Source organism: Taudactylus pleione, unplaced genomic scaffold (genome assembly GCF_031769625.1).
Source record: "Taudactylus pleione unplaced genomic scaffold, aTauple2 ptg000016l, whole genome shotgun sequence".
NCBI lineage: Eukaryota > Metazoa > Chordata > Amphibia > Anura > Myobatrachidae > Taudactylus > Taudactylus pleione.
Window position 1 is genome coordinate 16,988,803 of NW_028284418.1, and position 19,175 is coordinate 17,007,977.

The 19,175-nt window shown below is 32.9% G+C and overlaps 3 non-coding genes across 3 annotated transcripts; all 3 read right to left on the reverse strand.

Moving 5' to 3' along the window:
• Positions 1 to 6,885: 6,885 nt before the first annotated feature.
• TRNAL-UAG (transfer RNA leucine (anticodon UAG)) lies at positions 6,886 to 6,967 on the reverse strand. The gene has a single exon. It is a non-coding gene; the product is annotated as a tRNA-Leu (tRNA).
• Positions 6,968 to 13,741: 6,774 nt separating this feature from the next.
• TRNAL-UAG (transfer RNA leucine (anticodon UAG)) lies at positions 13,742 to 13,823 on the reverse strand. The gene has a single exon. It is a non-coding gene; the product is annotated as a tRNA-Leu (tRNA).
• Positions 13,824 to 17,181: 3,358 nt separating this feature from the next.
• Positions 17,182 to 17,263, reverse strand: TRNAL-UAG (transfer RNA leucine (anticodon UAG)). Its single transcript has one exon. It is a non-coding gene; the product is annotated as a tRNA-Leu (tRNA).
• Between the last annotated feature and the right edge of the window lie 1,912 nt (positions 17,264 to 19,175).

Consider the following 19,175-nt stretch of genomic DNA (forward strand, 5'->3'; position numbering starts at 1 on the left):
AAGATTGGCAGCAGTGGGATTTGAACCTAAATCCAGCGCCTTAGAACGCTCGGCCATGCTACCACTGGCACACATGGAGTTCTTATCTCACAGATCTTCATATAATTAAGATTGCTGCAAATTAAATGTTTAATTTTGTTTTAAAGCGACCCTAGGAAAGAAGTGTCATGTTAAAAGTCTATGAAATGATAAACAATTCGCTAATACAAGATTTCAATGAAAGGTAAAACATCCATGTTTTACTTGGTAATATTGATGAGAACTGATTTTTTAATTTTCTCAGTTACTTTTTGTTTGTTTTAACTGACATATTCAAAAATTGAGATGCTTGCTAGATGCATAATGTAGATCGCAGAGATATTCAAAGCCACTTTTTGAGAGCAACAATACAATTTAGATAGTTCTAAAAAAGGTTTGAGAAAACTATTAAAACCATTATAACCTGTTTTGAGCTAGTGCATGTGACAGCTTATGGTGTGCTTCCACTAACCAAATTTAGCTTCTTTTATACCTTATCTACTTTAGGAATACACTTTGATATATATCACTGGATCTTCGCCTTGGAGAATAAATATGGCAGCAGTGGGATTTGATTCCAGCAGCTTGAATAGCTCTGTCATCTTACAACCTGCTGTACACTTTAAAATATTTTAACTCTCATATCTGGAATGTCATTCAAAACTTTACCCAAAGTCAGGAAAAGCAGAGATAAAATGTAAAAGAAGCCAGGTACATTTAACAAGTAATGATTATATTTGTCTTCAGATTTCCTTCATTTAGTGCAACTGATGTATCCAAATAACTTTGAAGTACTATTCAAATGCCTAAGATAGACAGCTGTGAGATTAAAATCCAGAAAGATAGGAAAGATAGAGAAATCGGAATATAAATCCATCAATTTATACCAATAAGTCACGTTGCCAACATTTCCATCTCTAATTGTATGATAAGACCACTCAGTAATTAAATATTAGTTATGATATTACTTCTAATTACTTCATGCCAACTTAATTTTGGCTCATCTTTACTCTTAGCAGATAACATTTTTAAAACGTTTGGGAAGTCTCTTGTAACAATGATGAACTGTTGAGTAGCTATAGGAATCTTCCACCAACCAACTTCAGCTGGGTAATATCCTATCTAATGGAAAAAAAGAATCACTTTGCCATCAATAACTGCCCTACTCTTTGTATAATAAAGATGGCAGTAGTGAGATTTGCACCCACGCCTCCAAAGAGACTGGAGCCTTAATCCAGCGCTTTAGACTGCTCGGCCATGCTGCCACATGTGCATGTTGTTAGGTTAGCTCACAGATCTAGAACTTCAAAATTAAAGGGTTTTTTTGTTTTAAAGTATTAATTGAAAAGATGTCAGCAAAGGTTAAAAGAAAGTTCATTATTAAACATAATTCCGATGAGAAATTCAGATTTTTTATTGAATTGCATTTTGTTTATTTTCATTGAAATAACAAAAGAAATTGAGATGCATGAAGTAATAAAATATTAGTTCTGATAGGGCACATAATTACTTCATGCAACATTAAAATTTGAATATCTTTATTGTTAGCAGATATCATTATTTTAAAGGTTTGAGAAGACTGTTGCAACTATGATGAACTGTTGGGAACTTGGTGGCTAATGCAGGGTACTATCACCAACCTTTTTCAGTTGGTTAATATCTGATCAAAAATCAATTCTTTGGATAATAAGATTGGCAGCAGTGGGATTTGAACCCACGCCTCTGAAGAGACTGGAGCTTAAATCCAGCCCCTTAGACTGCTCGCCCATGCTACCACTGGCACACATGGAGTTCTTATCTCACAGATCTTTCATATAATTAAGATTGCTGCAAATTAAATGTTTAATTTTGTTTTAAAGCGACACTTGGAAAGAAGTGTCATGTTAAAAGTCTATGAAATGATAAACAATTCGCTAATACAAGATTTCAATGAAAGGTAAAAACATCCATGTTTTACTTGGTAATATTGATGAGAACTGATTTTTTAATTTTCTCAGTTACTTTTTGTTTGTTTTAACTGACATATTCAAAAATTGAGATGCTTGCTAGATGCATAAAGTAGATCGCAGAGATATTCAAAGCCACTTTTTGAGAGCAACAATACATTTTAGATTGTTCTAAAAAAAGTTTGAGAAAACTATTAAAACCATGATAACTTGTTTTGAGCTACTGCATGTGACAGCTTATGGTGTGCTTCCACTAACCAAATTTAGCTTCTTTTATACCTTATCTACTTTAGGAAAGCACTTTGATATATATCACTGGATCTTCTCCTTGGAGAATAAATATGGCAGCAGTGGGATTTGATTCCAGCAGCTTGAATAGCTCTGTCATCCTACAACCTGCTTAACACTTTAAAATATTTTAGCTCTCATATCTGGAATGTCATTCAAAACTTTACCCAAAGTCAGGAAAAGCTGAGATAAAATGCAAAAGAAGCCAGGTACATTTAACAAGTAATGATTATATTTGTCTTCAAATTTCCTTCATTTAGTGCAACTGATGTATCCAAATAACTTTTAAGTATTATTCAAATGCCTAAAATAGACAGCTGTGAGATTAAAATCCAGAGAGATAGGAAAGATAGAGAAATCGGAATATAAATCCATCAATTTATACCAATGAGTCACGTTGCCAACATTTCCATCTCTAATTGTATGATAAGACCACTCAGTAATTAAATATTAGTTATGATATTACTTCTAATTAATTCATGCCAACTTAATTTTGGCTCATCTTTACTCTTAGCAGATAACATTTTTAAAACGTTTGGGAAGTCTCTTGTAACAATGATGAACTGTTGAGTAGCTATAGGAATCTTCCACCAACCAACTTCAGCTGGGTAATATCCTATCTAATGGAAAAAAAGAATCACTTTGCCATCAATAACTGCCCTACTCTTTGTATAATAAAGATGGCAGTAGTGAGATTTGCACCCACGCCTCCAAAGAGACTGGAGCCTTAATCCAGCGCTTTAGACTGCTCGGCCATGCTGCCACATGTGCATGTTGTTAGGTTAGCTCACAGATCTAGAACTTCAAAATTAAAGGGTTTTTTTGTTTTAAAGTATTAATTGAAAAGATGTCAGCAAAGGTTAAAAGAAAGTTCATTATTAAACATAATTCCGATGAGAAATTCAGATTTTTTATTGAATTGCATTTTGTTTATTTTCATTGAAATAACAAAAGAAATTGAGATGCATGAAGTAATAAAATATTAGTTCTGATAGGGCACATAATTACTTCATGCAACATTAAAATTTGAATATCTTTATTGTTAGCAGATATCATTATTTTAAAGGTTTGAGAAGACTGTTGCAACTATGATGAACTGTTGGGAACTTGGTGGCTAATGCAGGGTACTATCACCAACCTTTTTCAGTTGGTTAATATCTGATCAAAAATCAATTCTTTGGATAATAAGATTGGCAGCAGTGGGATTTGAACCCACGCCTCTGAAGAGACTGGAGCTTAAATCCAGCCCCTTAGACTGCTCGCCCATGCTACCACTGGCACACATGGAGTTCTTATCTCACAGATCTTTCATATAATTAAGATTGCTGCAAATTAAATGTTTAATTTTGTTTTAAAGCGACACTTGGAAAGAAGTGTCATGTTAAAAGTCTATGAAATGATAAACAATTCGCTAATACAAGATTTCAATGAAAGGTAAAAACATCCATGTTTTACTTGGTAATATTGATGAGAACTGATTTTTTAATTTTCTCAGTTACTTTTTGTTTGTTTTAACTGACATATTCAAAAATTGAGATGCTTGCTAGATGCATAAAGTAGATCGCAGAGATATTCAAAGCCACTTTTTGAGAGCAACAATACATTTTAGATTGTTCTAAAAAAAGTTTGAGAAAACTATTAAAACCATGATAACTTGTTTTGAGCTACTGCATGTGACAGCTTATGGTGTGCTTCCACTAACCAAATTTAGCTTCTTTTATACCTTATCTACTTTAGGAAAGCACTTTGATATATATCACTGGATCTTCTCCTTGGAGAATAAATATGGCAGCAGTGGGATTTGATTCCAGCAGCTTGAATAGCTCTGTCATCCTACAACCTGCTTAACACTTTAAAATATTTTAGCTCTCATATCTGGAATGTCATTCAAAACTTTACCCAAAGTCAGGAAAAGCTGAGATAAAATGCAAAAGAAGCCAGGTACATTTAACAAGTAATGATTATATTTGTCTTCAAATTTCCTTCATTTAGTGCAACTGATGTATCCAAATAACTTTTAAGTATTATTCAAATGCCTAAAATAGACAGCTGTGAGATTAAAATCCAGAGAGATAGGAAAGATAGAGAAATCGGAATATAAATCCATCAATTTATACCAATGAGTCACGTTGCCAACATTTCCATCTCTAATTGTATGATAAGACCACTCAGTAATTAAATATTAGTTATGATATTACTTCTAATTAATTCATGCCAACTTAATTTTGGCTCATCTTTACTCTTAGCAGATAACATTTTTAAAACGTTTGGGAAGTCTCTTGTAACAATGATGAACTGTTGAGTAGCTATAGGAATCTTCCACCAACCAACTTCAGCTGGGTAATATCCTATCTAATGGAAAAAAAGAATCACTTTGCCATCAATAACTGCCCTACTCTTTGTATAATAAAGATGGCAGTAGTGAGATTTGCACCCACGCCTCCAAAGAGACTGGAGCCTTAATCCGGCGCTTTAGACTGCTCGGCCATGCTACCACATGTGCATGTTGTTAGGGTAGCTCACAGATCTAGAACATCAAAATTAAAGGGTTTTTTTGTTTTAAAGTATTAATTGAAAAGATGTCAGCAAAGGTTAAAAGAAAGTTCATTATTAAACATAAATCCGAATCAGAAATTCAGATTTTTTATTGAATTGCATTTTGTTTATTTTCATTGAAATAACAAAAGACATTGAGATGCATGAAGTAATAAAATATTTTATTACTGATAGGGCACATAATTACTTCATGCAAAATTAAAATTTGAATATCTTTATTGTTAGCAGATATCATTATTTTAAAGGTTTGAGAAGACTGTTGCAACTATGATGAACTGTTGGGAACTTGGTGGCTAATGCAGGGTACTATCACCAACCTTTTTCAGTTGGTTAATATCTGATCAAAAATCAATTCTTTGGAAAATAAGATTGGCAGCAGTGGGATTTGAACCTAAATCCAGCGCCTTAGAACGCTCGGCCATGCTACCACTGGCACACATGGAGTTCTTATCTCACAGATCTTTCATATAATTAAGATTGCTGCAAATTAAATGTTTAATTTTGTTTTAAAGCGACCCTAGGAAAGAAGTGTCATGTTAAAAGTCTATGAAATGATAAACAATTCGCTAATACAAGATTTCAATGAAAGGTAAAACATCCATGTTTTACTTGGTAATATTGATGAGAACTGATTTTTTAATTTTCTCAGTTACTTTTTGTTTGTTTTAACTGACATATTCAAAAATTGAGATGCTTGCTAGATGCATAATGTAGATCGCAGAGATATTCAAAGCCACTTTTTGAGAGCAACAATACAATTTAGATAGTTCTAAAAAAGGTTTGAGAAAACTATTAAAACCATTATAACTTGTTTTGAGCTAGTGCATGTGACAACTTATGGTGTGCTTCCACCAACCAAATTTAGCTTCTTTTATACCTTATCTACTTTAGGAATACACTTTGATATATATCACTGGATCTTCGCCTTGGAGAATAAATATGGCAGCAGTGGGATTTGATTCCAGCAGCTTGAATAGCTCTGTCATCCTACAACCTGCTGTACACTTTAAAATATTTTAACTCTCATATCTGGAATGTCATTCAAAACTTTACCCAAAGTCAGGAAAAGCAGAGATAAAATGTAAAAGAAGCCAGGTACATTTAACAAGTAATGATTATATTTGTCTTCAGATTTCCTTCATTTAGTGCAACTGATGTATCCAAATAACTTTGAAGTACTATTCAAATGCCTAAGATAGACAGCTGTGAGATTAAAATCCAGAAAGATAGGAAAGATAGAGAAATCGGAATATAAATCCATCAATTTATACCAATGAGTCACGTTGCCAACATTTCCATCTCTAATTGTATGATAAGACCACTCAGTAATTAAATATTAGTTATGATATTACTTCTAATTACTTCATGCCAACTTAATTTTGGCTCATCTTTACTCTTAGCAGATAACATTTTTAAAACGTTTGGGAAGTCTCTTGCAACAATGATGAACTGTTGAGTAGCTATAGGAATCTTCCACCAACCAACTTCAGTTGGGTAATATCCTATCTAATGGAAAAAAAGAATCACTTTGCCATCAATAACTGCCCTACTCTTTGTATAATAAAGATGGCAGTACTGAGATTTGCACCCACACCTCCAAAGAGACTGGAGCCTTAATCCAGCGCCTTAGACTGCTCGGCCATGCTGCCACATGTGCATGTTGTTAGGTTAGCTCACAGATCTAGAACATCAAAATAAAAGGGTTTTTTTGTTTTAAAGTATTAATTGAAAAGATGTCAGCAAAAGTTAAAAGAAAGTTCATTATTAAACATAAATCCGATGAGAAATTCAGATTTTTTATAGAATTGCATTTTGTTTATTTTCATTGAAATAACAAAAGAAATTGAGATGCATGAAGTAATAAAATATTAGTTCTGATAGGGCACATAATTACTTCATGCAAAATTAAAATTTGAATATCTTTATTGTTAGCAGATATCATTATTTTAAAGGTTTGAATAGACTGTTGCAACTATGATGAACTGTTGGGAACTTGGTGGCTAATGCAGGATACTATCACCAACCTTTTTCAGTTGGTTAATATCTGATCAAAAATCAATTCTTTGGAAAATAAGATTGGCAGCAGTGGGATTTGAACCCACGCCTCCGAAGAGACTGGAGCCTAAATCCAGCGCCTTAGACCGCTCGGCCATGCTACCACTGGCACACATGGAGTTCTTATCTCACAGATCTTTCATATAATTAAGATTGCTGCAAATTAAATGTTTAATTTTGTTTTAAAGCGACACTTGGAAAGAAGTGTCATGTTAAAAGTCTATGAAATGAAAAACAATTCGCTAATACAAGATTTCAATGAAAGGTAAAAACATCAATGTTTAACTTGGTAATATTGATGAGAACTGATTTTTTAATTTTCTCAGTTACTTTTTGTTTGTTTTAACTGACATATTCAAAAATTGAGATGCTTGCTAGATGCATAATGTAGATCGCAGAGATATTCAAAGCCACTTTTTGAGAGCAACAATACATTTTAGATAGTTCTAAAAAAGGTTTGAGAAAACTATTAAAACCATGATAACTTGTTTTGAGCTACTGCATGTGACAGCTTATGGTGTGCTTCCACTAACCAAATTTAGCTTCTTTTATACCTTATCTACTTTAGGAAAGCACTTTGATATATATCACTGGATCTTCTCCTTGGAGAATAAATATGGCAGCAGTGGGATTTGATTCCAGCAGCTTGAATAGCTCTGTCATCCTACAACCTGCTTAACACTTTAAAATATTTTAGCTCTCATATCTGGAATGTCATTCAAAACTTTACCCAAAGTCAGGAAAAGCTGAGATAAAATGCAAAAGAAGCCAGGTACATTTAACAAGTAATGATTATATTTGTCTTCAAATTTCCTTCATTTAGTGCAACTGATGTATCCAAATAACTTTTAAGTATTATTCAAATGCCTAAAATAGACAGCTGTGAGATTAAAATCCAGAGAGATAGGAAAGATAGAGAAATCGGAATATAAATCCATCAATTTATACCAATGAGTCACGTTGCCAACATTTCCATCTCTAATTGTATGATAAGACCACTCAGTAATTAAATATTATTTATGATATTACTTCTAATTAATTCATGCCAACTTAATTTTGGCTCATCTTTACTCTTAGCAGATAACATTTTTAAAACGTTTGGGAAGTCTCTTGTAACAATGATGAACTGTTGAGTAGCTATAGGAATCTTCCACCAACCAACTTCAGCTGGGTAATATCCTATCTAATGGAAAAAAAGAATCACTTTGCCATCAATAACTGCCCTACTCTTTGTATAATAAAGATGGCAGTAGTGAGATTTGCACCCACGCCTCCAAAGAGACTGGAGCCTTAATCCAGCGCATTAGACTGCTCGGCCATGCTACCACATGTGCATGTTGTTAGGGTAGCTCACAGATCTAGAACATCAAAATTAAAGGGTTTTTTTGTTTTAAAGTATTAATTGAAAAGATGTCAGCAAAGGTTAAAAGAAAGTTCATTATTAAACATAAATCCGATGAGAAATTCAGATTTTTTATTGAATTGCATTTTGTTTATTTTCATTGAAATAACAAAAGAAATTGAGATGCATGAAGTAATAAAATATTTTATTACTGATAGGGCACATAATTACTTCATGCAAAATTAAAATTTGAATATCTTTATTGTTAGCAGATATCATTATTTTAAAGGTTTGAGAAGACTGTTGCAACTATGATGAACTGTTGAGAACTTGGTGGCTAATGCAGGGTACTATCACCAACCTTTTTCAGTTGGTTAATATCTGATCAAAAATCAATTCTTTGGAAAATAAGATTGGCAGCAGTGGGATTTGAACCTAAATCCAGCGCCTTAGAACGCTCGGCCATGCTACCACTGGCACACATGGAGTTCTTATCTCACAGATCTTTCATATAATTAAGATTGCTGCAAATTAAATGTTTAATTTTGTTTTAAAGCAACACTAGGAAAGAAGTGTCATGTTAAAAGTCTATGAAATGATAAACAATTCGCTAATACAAGATTTCAATGAAAGGTAAAACATCCATGTTTTACTTGGTAATATTGATGAGAACTGATTTTTTAATTTTCTCAGTTACTTTTTGTTTGTTTTAACTGACATATTCAAAAATTGAGATGCTTGCTAGATGCATAATGTAGATCGCAGAGATATTCAAAGCCACTTTTTGAGAGCAACAATACAATTTAGATAGTTCTAAAAAAGGTTTGAGAAAACTATTAAAACCATTATAACTTGTTTTGAGCTAGTGCATGTGACAGCTTATGGTGTGCTTCCACCAACCAAATTTAGCTTCTTTTATACCTTATCTACTTTAGGAATACACTTTGATATATATCACTGGATCTTCGCCTTGGAGAATAAATATGGCAGCAGTGGGATTTGATTCCAGCAGCTTGAATAGCTCTGTCATCTTACAACCTGCTGTACACTTTAAAATATTTTAACTCTCATATCTGGAATGTCATTCAAAACTTTACCCAAAGTCAGGAAAAGCAGAGATAAAATGTAAAAGAAGCCAGGTACATTTAACAAGTAATGATTATATTTGTCTTCAGATTTCCTTCATTTAGTGCAACTGATGTATCCAAATAACTTTGAAGTACTATTCAAATGCCTAAGATAGACAGCTGTGAGATTAAAATCCAGAAAGATAGGAAAGATAGAGAAATCGGAATATAAATCCATCAATTTATACCAATGAGTCACGTTGCCAACATTTCCATCTCTAATTGTATGATAAGACCACTCAGTAATTAAATATTAGTTATGATATTACTTCTAATTACTTCATGCCAACTTAATTTTGGCTCATCTTTACTCTTAGCAGATAACATTTTTAAAACGTTTGGGAAGTCTCTTGTAACAATGATGAACTGTTGAGTAGCTATAGGAATCTTCCACCAACCAACTTCAGCTGGGTAATATCCTATCTAATGGAAAAAAAGAATCACTTTGCCATCAATAACTGCCCTACTCTTTGTATAATAAAGATGGCAGTAGTGAGATTTGCACCCACGCCTCCAAAGAGACTGGAGCCTTAATCCAGCGCTTTAGACTGCTCGGCCATGCTGCCACATGTGCATGTTGTTAGGTTAGCTCACAGATCTAGAACTTCAAAATTAAAGGGTTTTTTTGTTTTAAAGTATTAATTGAAAAGATGTCAGCAAAGGTTAAAAGAAAGTTCATTATTAAACATAAATCCGATGAGAAATTCAGATTTTTTATTGAATTGCATTTTGTTTATTTTCATTGAAATAACAAAAGAAATTGAGATGCATGAAGTAATAAAATATTAGTTCTGATAGGGCACATAATTACTTCATGCAACATTAAAATTTGAATATCTTTATTGTTAGCAGATATCATTATTTTAAAGGTTTGAGAAGACTGTTGCAACTATGATGAACTGTTGAGAACTTGGTGGCTAATGCAGGGTACTATCACCAACCTTTTTCAGTTGGTTAATATCTGATCAAAAATCAATTCTTTGGAAAATAAGATTGGCAGCAGTGGGATTTGAACCTAAATCCAGCGCCTTAGAACGCTCGGCCATGCTACCACTGGCACACATGGAGTTCTTATCTCACAGATCTTTCATATAATTAAGATTGCTGCAAATTAAATGTTTAATTTTGTTTTAAAGCAACACTAGGAAAGAAGTGTCATGTTAAAAGTCTATGAAATGATAAACAATTCGCTAATACAAGATTTCAATGAAAGGTAAAACATCCATGTTTTACTTGGTAATATTGATGAAAACTGATTTTTTAATTTTCTCAGTTACTTTTTGTTTGTTTTAACTGACATATTCAAAAATTGAGATGCTTGCTAGATGCATAATGTAGATCGCAGAGATATTCAAAGCCACTTTTTGAGAGCAACAATACAATTTAGATAGTTCTAAAAAAGGTTTGAGAAAACTATTAAAACCATTATAACTTGTTTTGAGCTAGTGCATGTGACAGCTTATGGTGTGCTTCCACCAACCAAATTTAGCTTCTTTTATACCTTATTTACTTTAGGAATACACTTTGATATATATCACTGGATCTTCGCCTTGGAGAATAAATATGGCAGCAGTGGGATTTGATTCCAGCAGCTTGAATAGCTCTGTCATCTTACAACCTGCTGTACACTTTAAAATATTTTAACTCTCATATCTGGAATGTCATTCAAAACTTTACCCAAAGTCAGGAAAAGCAGAGATAAAATGTAAAAGAAGCCAGGTACATTTAACAAGTAATGATTATATTTGTTTTCAGATTTCCTTCATTTAGTGCAACTGATGTATCCAAATAACTTTGAAGTACTATTCAAATGCCTAAGATAGACAGCTGTGAGATTAAAATCCAGAAAGATAGGAAAGATAGAGAAATCGGAATATAAATCCATCAATTTATACCAATGAGTCACGTTGCCAACATTTCCATCTCTAATTGTATGATAAGACCACTCAGTAATTAAATATTAGTTATGATATTACTTCTAATTACTTCATGCCAACTTAATTTTGGCTCATCTTTACTCTTAGCAGATAACATTTTTAAAACGTTTGGGAAGTCTCTTGTAACAATGATGAACTGTTGAGTAGCTATAGGAATCTTCCACCAACCAACTTCAGCTGGGTAATATCCTATCTAATGGAAAAAAAGAATCACTTTGCCATCAATAACTGCCCTACTCTTTGTATAATAAAGATGGCAGTAGTGAGATTTGCACCCACGCCTCCAAAGAGACTGGAGCCTTAATCCAGCGCTTTAGACTGCTCGGCCATGCTGCCACATGTGCATGTTGTTAGGTTAGCTCACAGATCTAGAACTTCAAAATTAAAGGGTTTTTTTGTTTTAAAGTATTAATTGAAAAGATGTCAGCAAAGGTTAAAAGAAAGTTCATTATTAAACATAAATCCGATGAGAAATTCAGATTTTTTATTGAATTGCATTTTGTTTATTTTCATTGAAATAACAAAAGAAATTGAGATGCATGAAGTAATAAAATATTAGTTCTGATAGGGCACATAATTACTTCATGCAACATTAAAATTTGAATATCTTTATTGTTAGCAGATATCATTATTTTAAAGGTTTGAGAAGACTGTTGCAACTATGATGAACTGTTGGGAACTTGGTGGCTAATGCAGGGTACTATCACCAACCTTTTTCAGTTGGTTAATATCTGATCAAAAATCAATTCTTTGGAAAATAAGATTGGCAGCAGTGGGATTTGAACCTAAATCCAGCGCCTTAGAACGCTTGACCATGCTACCACTGGCACACATGGAGTTCTTATCTCACAGATCTTTCATATAATTAAGATTGCTGCAAATTAAATGTTTAATTTTGTTTTAAAGCGACCCTAGGAAAGAAGTGTCATGTTAAAAGTCTATGAAATGATAAACAATTCGCTAATACAAGATTTCAATGAAAGGTAAAAACATCCATGTTTTACTTGGTAATATTGATGAGAACTGATTTTTTAATTTTCTCATTTACTTTTTGTTTGTTTTAACTGACATATTCAAAAATTGAGATGCTTGCTAGATGCATAATGTAGATCGCAGAGATATTCAAAGCCACTTTTTGAGAGCAACAATACAATTTAGATAGTTCTAAAAAAGGTTTGAGAAAACTATTAAAACCATTATAACTTGTTTTGAGCTAGTGCATGTGACAGCTTATGGTGTGCTTCCACCAACCAAATTTAGCTTCTTTTATACCTTATCTACTTTAGGAATACACTTTGATATATATCACTGGATCTTCGCCTTGGAGAATAAATATGGCAGCAGTGGGATTTGATTCCAGCAGCTTGAATAGCTCTGTCATCTTACAACCTGCTGTACACTTTAAAATATTTTAACTCTCATATCTGGAATGTCATTCAAAACTTTACCCAAAGTCAGGAAAAGCAGAGATAAAATGTAAAAGAAGCCAGGTACATTTAACAAGTAATGATTATATTTGTCTTCAGATTTCCTTCATTTAGTGCAACTGATGTATCCAAATAACTTTGAAGTACTATTCAAATGCCTAAGATAGACAGCTGTGAGATTAAAATCCAGAAAGATAGGAAAGATAGAGAAATCGGAATATAAATCCATCAATTTATACCAATGAGTCACGTTGCCAACATTTCCATCTCTAATTGTATGATAAGACCACTCAGTAATTAAATATTAGTTATGATATTACTTCTAATTACTTCATGCCAACTTAATTTTGGCTCATCTTTACTCTTAGCAGATAACATTTTTAAAACGTTTGGGAAGTCTCTTGCAACAATGATGAACTGTTGAGTAGCTATAGGAATCTTCCACCAACCAACTTCAGTTGGGTAATATCCTATCTAATGGAAAAAAAGAATCACTTTGCCATCAATAACTGCCCTACTCTTTGTATAATAAAGATGGCAGTACTGAGATTTGCACCCACACCTCCAAAGAGACTGGAGCCTTAATCCAGCGCCTTAGACTGCTCGGCCATGCTACCACATGTGCATGTTGTTAGGGTAGCTCACAGATCTAGAACATCAAAATAAAAGGGTTTTTTTGTTTTAAAGTATTAATTGAAAAGATGTCAGCAAAAGTTAAAAGAAAGTTCATTATTAAACATAAATCCGATGAGAAATTCAGATTTTTTATAGAATTGCATTTTGTTTATTTTCATTGAAATAACAAAAGAAATTGAGATGCATGAAGTAATAAAATATTAGTTCTGATAGGGCACATAATTACTTCATGCAAAATTAAAATTTGAATATCTTTATTGTTAGCAGATATCATTATTTTAAAGGTTTGAATAGACTGTTGCAACTATGATGAACTGTTGGGAACTTGGTGGCTAATGCAGGATACTATCACCAACCTTTTTCAGTTGGTTAATATCTGATCAAAAATCAATTCTTTGGAAAATAAGATTGGCAGCAGTGGGATTTGAACCCACGCCTCCGAAGAGACTGGAGCCTAAATCCAGCACCTTAGACCGCTCGGCCATGCTACCACTGGCACACATGGAGTTCTTATCTCACAGATCTTTCATATAATTAAGATTGCTGCAAATTAAATTTTTAATTTTGTTTTAAAGCGACACTTGGAAAGAAGTGTCATGTTAAAAGTCTATGAAATGAAAAACAATTCGCTAATACAAGATTTCAATGAAAGGTAAAAACATCAATGTTTAACTTGGTAATATTGATGAGAACTGATTTTTTAATTTTCTCAGTTACTTTTTGTTTGTTTTAACTGACATATTCAAAAATTGAGATGCTTGCTAGATGCATAATGTAGATCGCAGAGATATTCAAAGCCACTTTTTGAGAGCAACAATACATTTTAGATAGTTCTAAAAATGGTTTGAGAAAACTATTAAAACCATGATAACTTGTTTTGAGCTACTGCATGTGACAGCTAATGGTGTGCTTCCACTAACCAAATTTAGCTTCTTTTATACCTTATCTACTTTAGGAAAGCACTTTGAAATATATCACTGGATCTTCTCCTTGGAGAATAAATATGGCAGCAGTGGGATTTGATTCCAGCAGCTTGAATAGCTCTGTCATCCTACAACCTGCTGTACACTTTAAAATATTTTAGCTCTCATATCTGGAATGTCATTCAAAACTTTACCCAAAGTCAGGAAAAGCTGAGATAAAATGCAAAAGAAGCCAGGTACATTTAACAAGTAATGATTATATTTGTCTTCAAATTTCCTTCATTTAGTGCAACTGATGTATCCAAATAACTTTTAAGTATTATTCAAATGCCTAAAATAGACAGCTGTGAGATTAAAATCCAGAGAGATAGGAAAGATAGAGAAATCGGAATATAAATCCATCAATTTATACCAATGAGTCACGTTGCCAACATTTCCATCTCTAATTGTATGATAAGACCACTCAGTAATTAAATATTATTTATGATATTACTTCTAATTAATTCATGCCAACTTAATTTTGGCTCATCTTTACTCTTAGCAGATAACATTTTTAAAACGTTTGGGAAGTCTCTTGTAACAATGATGAACTGTTGAGTAGCTATAGGAATCTTCCACCAACCAACTTCAGCTGGGTAATATCCTATCTAATGGAAAAAAAGAATCACTTTGCCATCAATAACTGCCCTACTCTTTGTATAATAAAGATGGCAGTAGTGAGATTTGCACCCACGCCTCCAAAGAGACTCGAGCCTTAATCCAGCGCTTTAGACTGCTCGGCCATGCTATCACATGTGCATGTTGTTAGGGTAGCTCACAGATCTAGAACATCAAAATTAAAGGGTTTTTTTGTTTTAAAGTATTAATTGAAAAGTTGTCAGCAAAGGTTAAAAGAAAGTTCATTATTAAACATAAATCTGATGAGAAATTCAGATTTTTTATTGAATTGCATTTTGTTTATTTTCATTGAAATAACAAAAGAAATTGAGATGCATGAAGTAATAAAATATTTTATTACTGATAGGGCACATAATTACTTCATTCAAAATTAAAATTTGAATATCTTTATTGTTAGCAGATATCATTATTTTAAAGGTTTGAGAAGACTGTTGCAACTATGATGAACTGTTGGGAACTTGGTGGCTAATGCAGGGTACTATCACCAACCTTTTTCAGTTGGTTAATATCTGATCAAAAATCAATTCTTTGGAAAATAAGATTGGCAGCAGTGGGATTTGAACCTAAATCCAGCGCCTTAGAACGCTCGGCCATGCTACCACTGGCACACATGGAGTTCTTATCTCACAGATCTTTCATATAATTAAGATTGCTGCAAATTAAATGTTTAATTTTGTTTTAAAGCGACACTAGGAAAGAAGTGTCATGTTAAAAGTCTATGAAATTATAAACAATTCGCTAATACAAGATTTCAATGAAAGGTAAAACATCCATGTTTTACTTGGTAATATTGATGAGAACTGATTTTTTTATTTTTTCAGTTACTTTTTGTTTGTTTTAACTGACATATTCAAAAATTGAGATGCTTGCTAGATGCATAATGTAGATCGCAGAGAAATTCAAAGCCACTTTTTGAGAGCAACAATACAATTTAGATAGTTCTAAAAAAGGTTTGAGAAAACTATTAAAACCATTATAACTTGTTTTGAGCTAGTGCATGTGACAGCTTATGGTGTGCTTCCACCAACCAAATTTAGCTTCTTTTATAACTTATCTACTTTAAGAATACACTTTGATATATATCACTGGATCTTCGCCTTGGAGAATAAATATGGAAGCAGTGGGATTTGATTCCAGCAGCTTGAATAGCTCTGTCATCCTACAACCTGCTGTACACTTTAAAATATTTTAACTCTCATATCTGGAATGTCATTCAAAACTTTACCCAAAGTCAGGAAAAGCAGAGATAAAATGTAAAAGAAGCCAGGTACATTTAACAAGTAATGATTATATTTGTCTTCAGATTTCCTTCATTTAGTGCAACTGATGTATCCAAATAACTTTGAAGTACTATTCAAATGCCTAAGATAGACAGCTGTGAGATTAAAATCCAGAAAGATAGGAAAGATAGAGAAATCGGAATATAAATCCTTCAATTTATACCAATGAGTCACGTTGCCAACATTTCCATCTCTAATTGTATGATAAGACCACTCAGTAATTAAATATTAGTTATGATATTACTTCTAATTACTTCATGCCAACTTAATTTTGGCTCATCTTTACTCTTAGCAGATAACATTTTTAAAACGTTTGGGAAGTCTCTTGCAACAATGATGAACTGTTGAGTAGCTATAGGAATCTTCCACCAACCAACTTCAGTTGGGTAATATCCTATCTAATGGAAAAAAAGAATCACTTTGCCATCAATAACTGCACTACTCTTTGTATAATAAAGATGGCAGTAGTGAGATTTGCACCCACACCTCCAAAGAGACTGGAGCCTTAATCCAGCACCTTAGACTGCTCGGCCATGCTACCACATGTGCATGTTGTTAGGGTAGCTCACAGATCTAGAACATCAAAATAAAAGGTTTTTTTGTTTTAAAGTATTAATTGAAAAAATGTCAGCAAAAGTTAAAAGAAAGTTCATTATTAAACATAAATCCGATGAGAAATTCAGATTTTTTATAGAATTGCATTTTGTTTATTTTCATTGAAATAACAAAAGAAATTGAGATGCATGAAGTAATAAAATATTAGTTCTGATAGGGCACATAATTACTTCATGCAAAATTAAAATTTGAATATCTTTATTGTTAGCAGATATCATTATTTTAAAGGTTTGAATAGACTGTTGCAACTATGATGAACTGTTGGGAACTTGGTGGCTAATGCAGGGTACTATCACCAACCTTTTTCAGTTGGTTAATATCTGATCAAAAATCAATTCTTTGGAAAATAAGATTGGCAGCAGTGGGATTTGAACCCACGCCTCCGAAGAGACTGGAGCCTAAATCCAGCGCCTTAGACCGCTCGGCCATGCTACCACTGGCACACATGGAGTTCTTATCTCACAGATCTTTCATATAATTAAGATTGCTGCAAATTAAATGTTTAATTTTGTTTTAAAGCGACACTTGGAAAGAAGTGTCATGTTAAAAGTCTATGAAATGAAAAACAATTCGCTAATACAAGATTTCAATGAAAGGTAAAAACATCCATGTTTAACTTGGTAATATTGATGAGAACTGATTTTTTAATTTTCTCAGTTACTTTTTGTTTGTTTTATCTGACATTCAAAAATTGAGATGCTTGCTAGATGCATAATGTAGATCGCAGAGATATTCAAAGCCACTTTTTGAGAGCAACAATACATTTTAGATAGTTCTAAAAAAGGTTTGAGAAAACTATTAAAACCATGATAACTTGTTTTGAGCTACTGCATGTGACAGCTTATGGTGTGCTTCCACTAACCAAATTTAGCTTCTTTTATACCTTATCTACTTTAGGAAAGCACTTTGATATATATCACTGGATCTTCTCCTTGGAGAATAAATATGGCAGCAGTGGGATTTGATTCCAGCAGCTTGAATAGCTCTGTCATCCTACAACCTGCTTAACACTTTAAAATATTTTAGCTCTCATATCTGGAATGTCATTCAAAACTTTACCCAAAGTCAGGAAAAGCTGAGATAAAATGCAAAAGAAGCCAGGTAAATTTAACAAGTAATGATTATATTTGTCTTCAAATTTCCTTCATTTAGTGCAACTGATGTATCCAAATAACTTTTAAGTATTATCCAAATGCCTAAAATAGACAGCTGTGAGATTAAAATCCAGAGAGATAGGAAAGATAGAGAAATCGGAATATAAATCCATCAATTAATACCAATGAGTCACGTTGCCAACATTTCCATCTCTAATTGTATGATAAGACCACTCAGTAATTAAATATTATTTATGATATTACTTCTAATTAATTCATGCCAACTTAATTTTGGCTCATCTTTACTCTTAGCAGATAACATTTTTAAAACGTTTGGGAAGTCTCTTGTAACAATGATGAACTGTTGAGTAGCTATAGGAATCTTCCACCAACCAACTTCAGCTGGGTAATATCCTATCTAATGGAAAAAAAGAATCACTTTGCCATCAATAACTGCCCTACTCTTTGTATAATAAAGATGGCAGTAGTGAGATTTGCACCCACGCCTCCAAAGAGACTCGAGCCTTAATCCAGCGCTTTAGACTGCTCGGCCATGCTATCACATGTGCATGTTGTTAGGGTAGCTCACAGATCTAGAACATCAAAATTAAAGGGTTTTTTTGTTTTAAAGTATTAATTGAAAAGTTGTCAGCAAAGGTTAAAAGAAAGTTCATTATTAAACATAAATCCGATGAGAAATTCAGATTTTTTATTGAATTGCATTTTGTTTATTTTCATTGAAATAACAAAAGAAATTGAGATGCATGAAGTAATAAAATATTTTATTACAGATAGGGCACATAATTACTTCATTCAAAATTAAAATTAAATATCTTTATTGTTAGCAGATATCATTATTTTAAAGGTTTGAGAAGACTGTTGCAACTATGATGAACTGTTGGGAACTTGGTGGCTAATGCAGGGTACTATCACCAACCTTTTTCAGTTGGTTAATATCTGATCAAAAATCAATTCTTTGGAAAATAAGATTGGCAGCAGTAGGATTTGAACCTAAATCCAGCGCCTTAGAACGCTCGGCCATGCTACCACTGGCACACATGGAGTTCTTATCTCACAGATCTTTCATATAATTAAGATTGCTGCAAATTAAATGTTTAATTTTGTTTTAAAGCGACACTTGGAAAGAAGTGTCATGTTAAAAGTCTATGAAATGATAAACAATTCGCTAATACAAGATTTCAATGAACGGTAAAACATCCATGTTTTACTTGGTAATATTGATGAGAACTGAT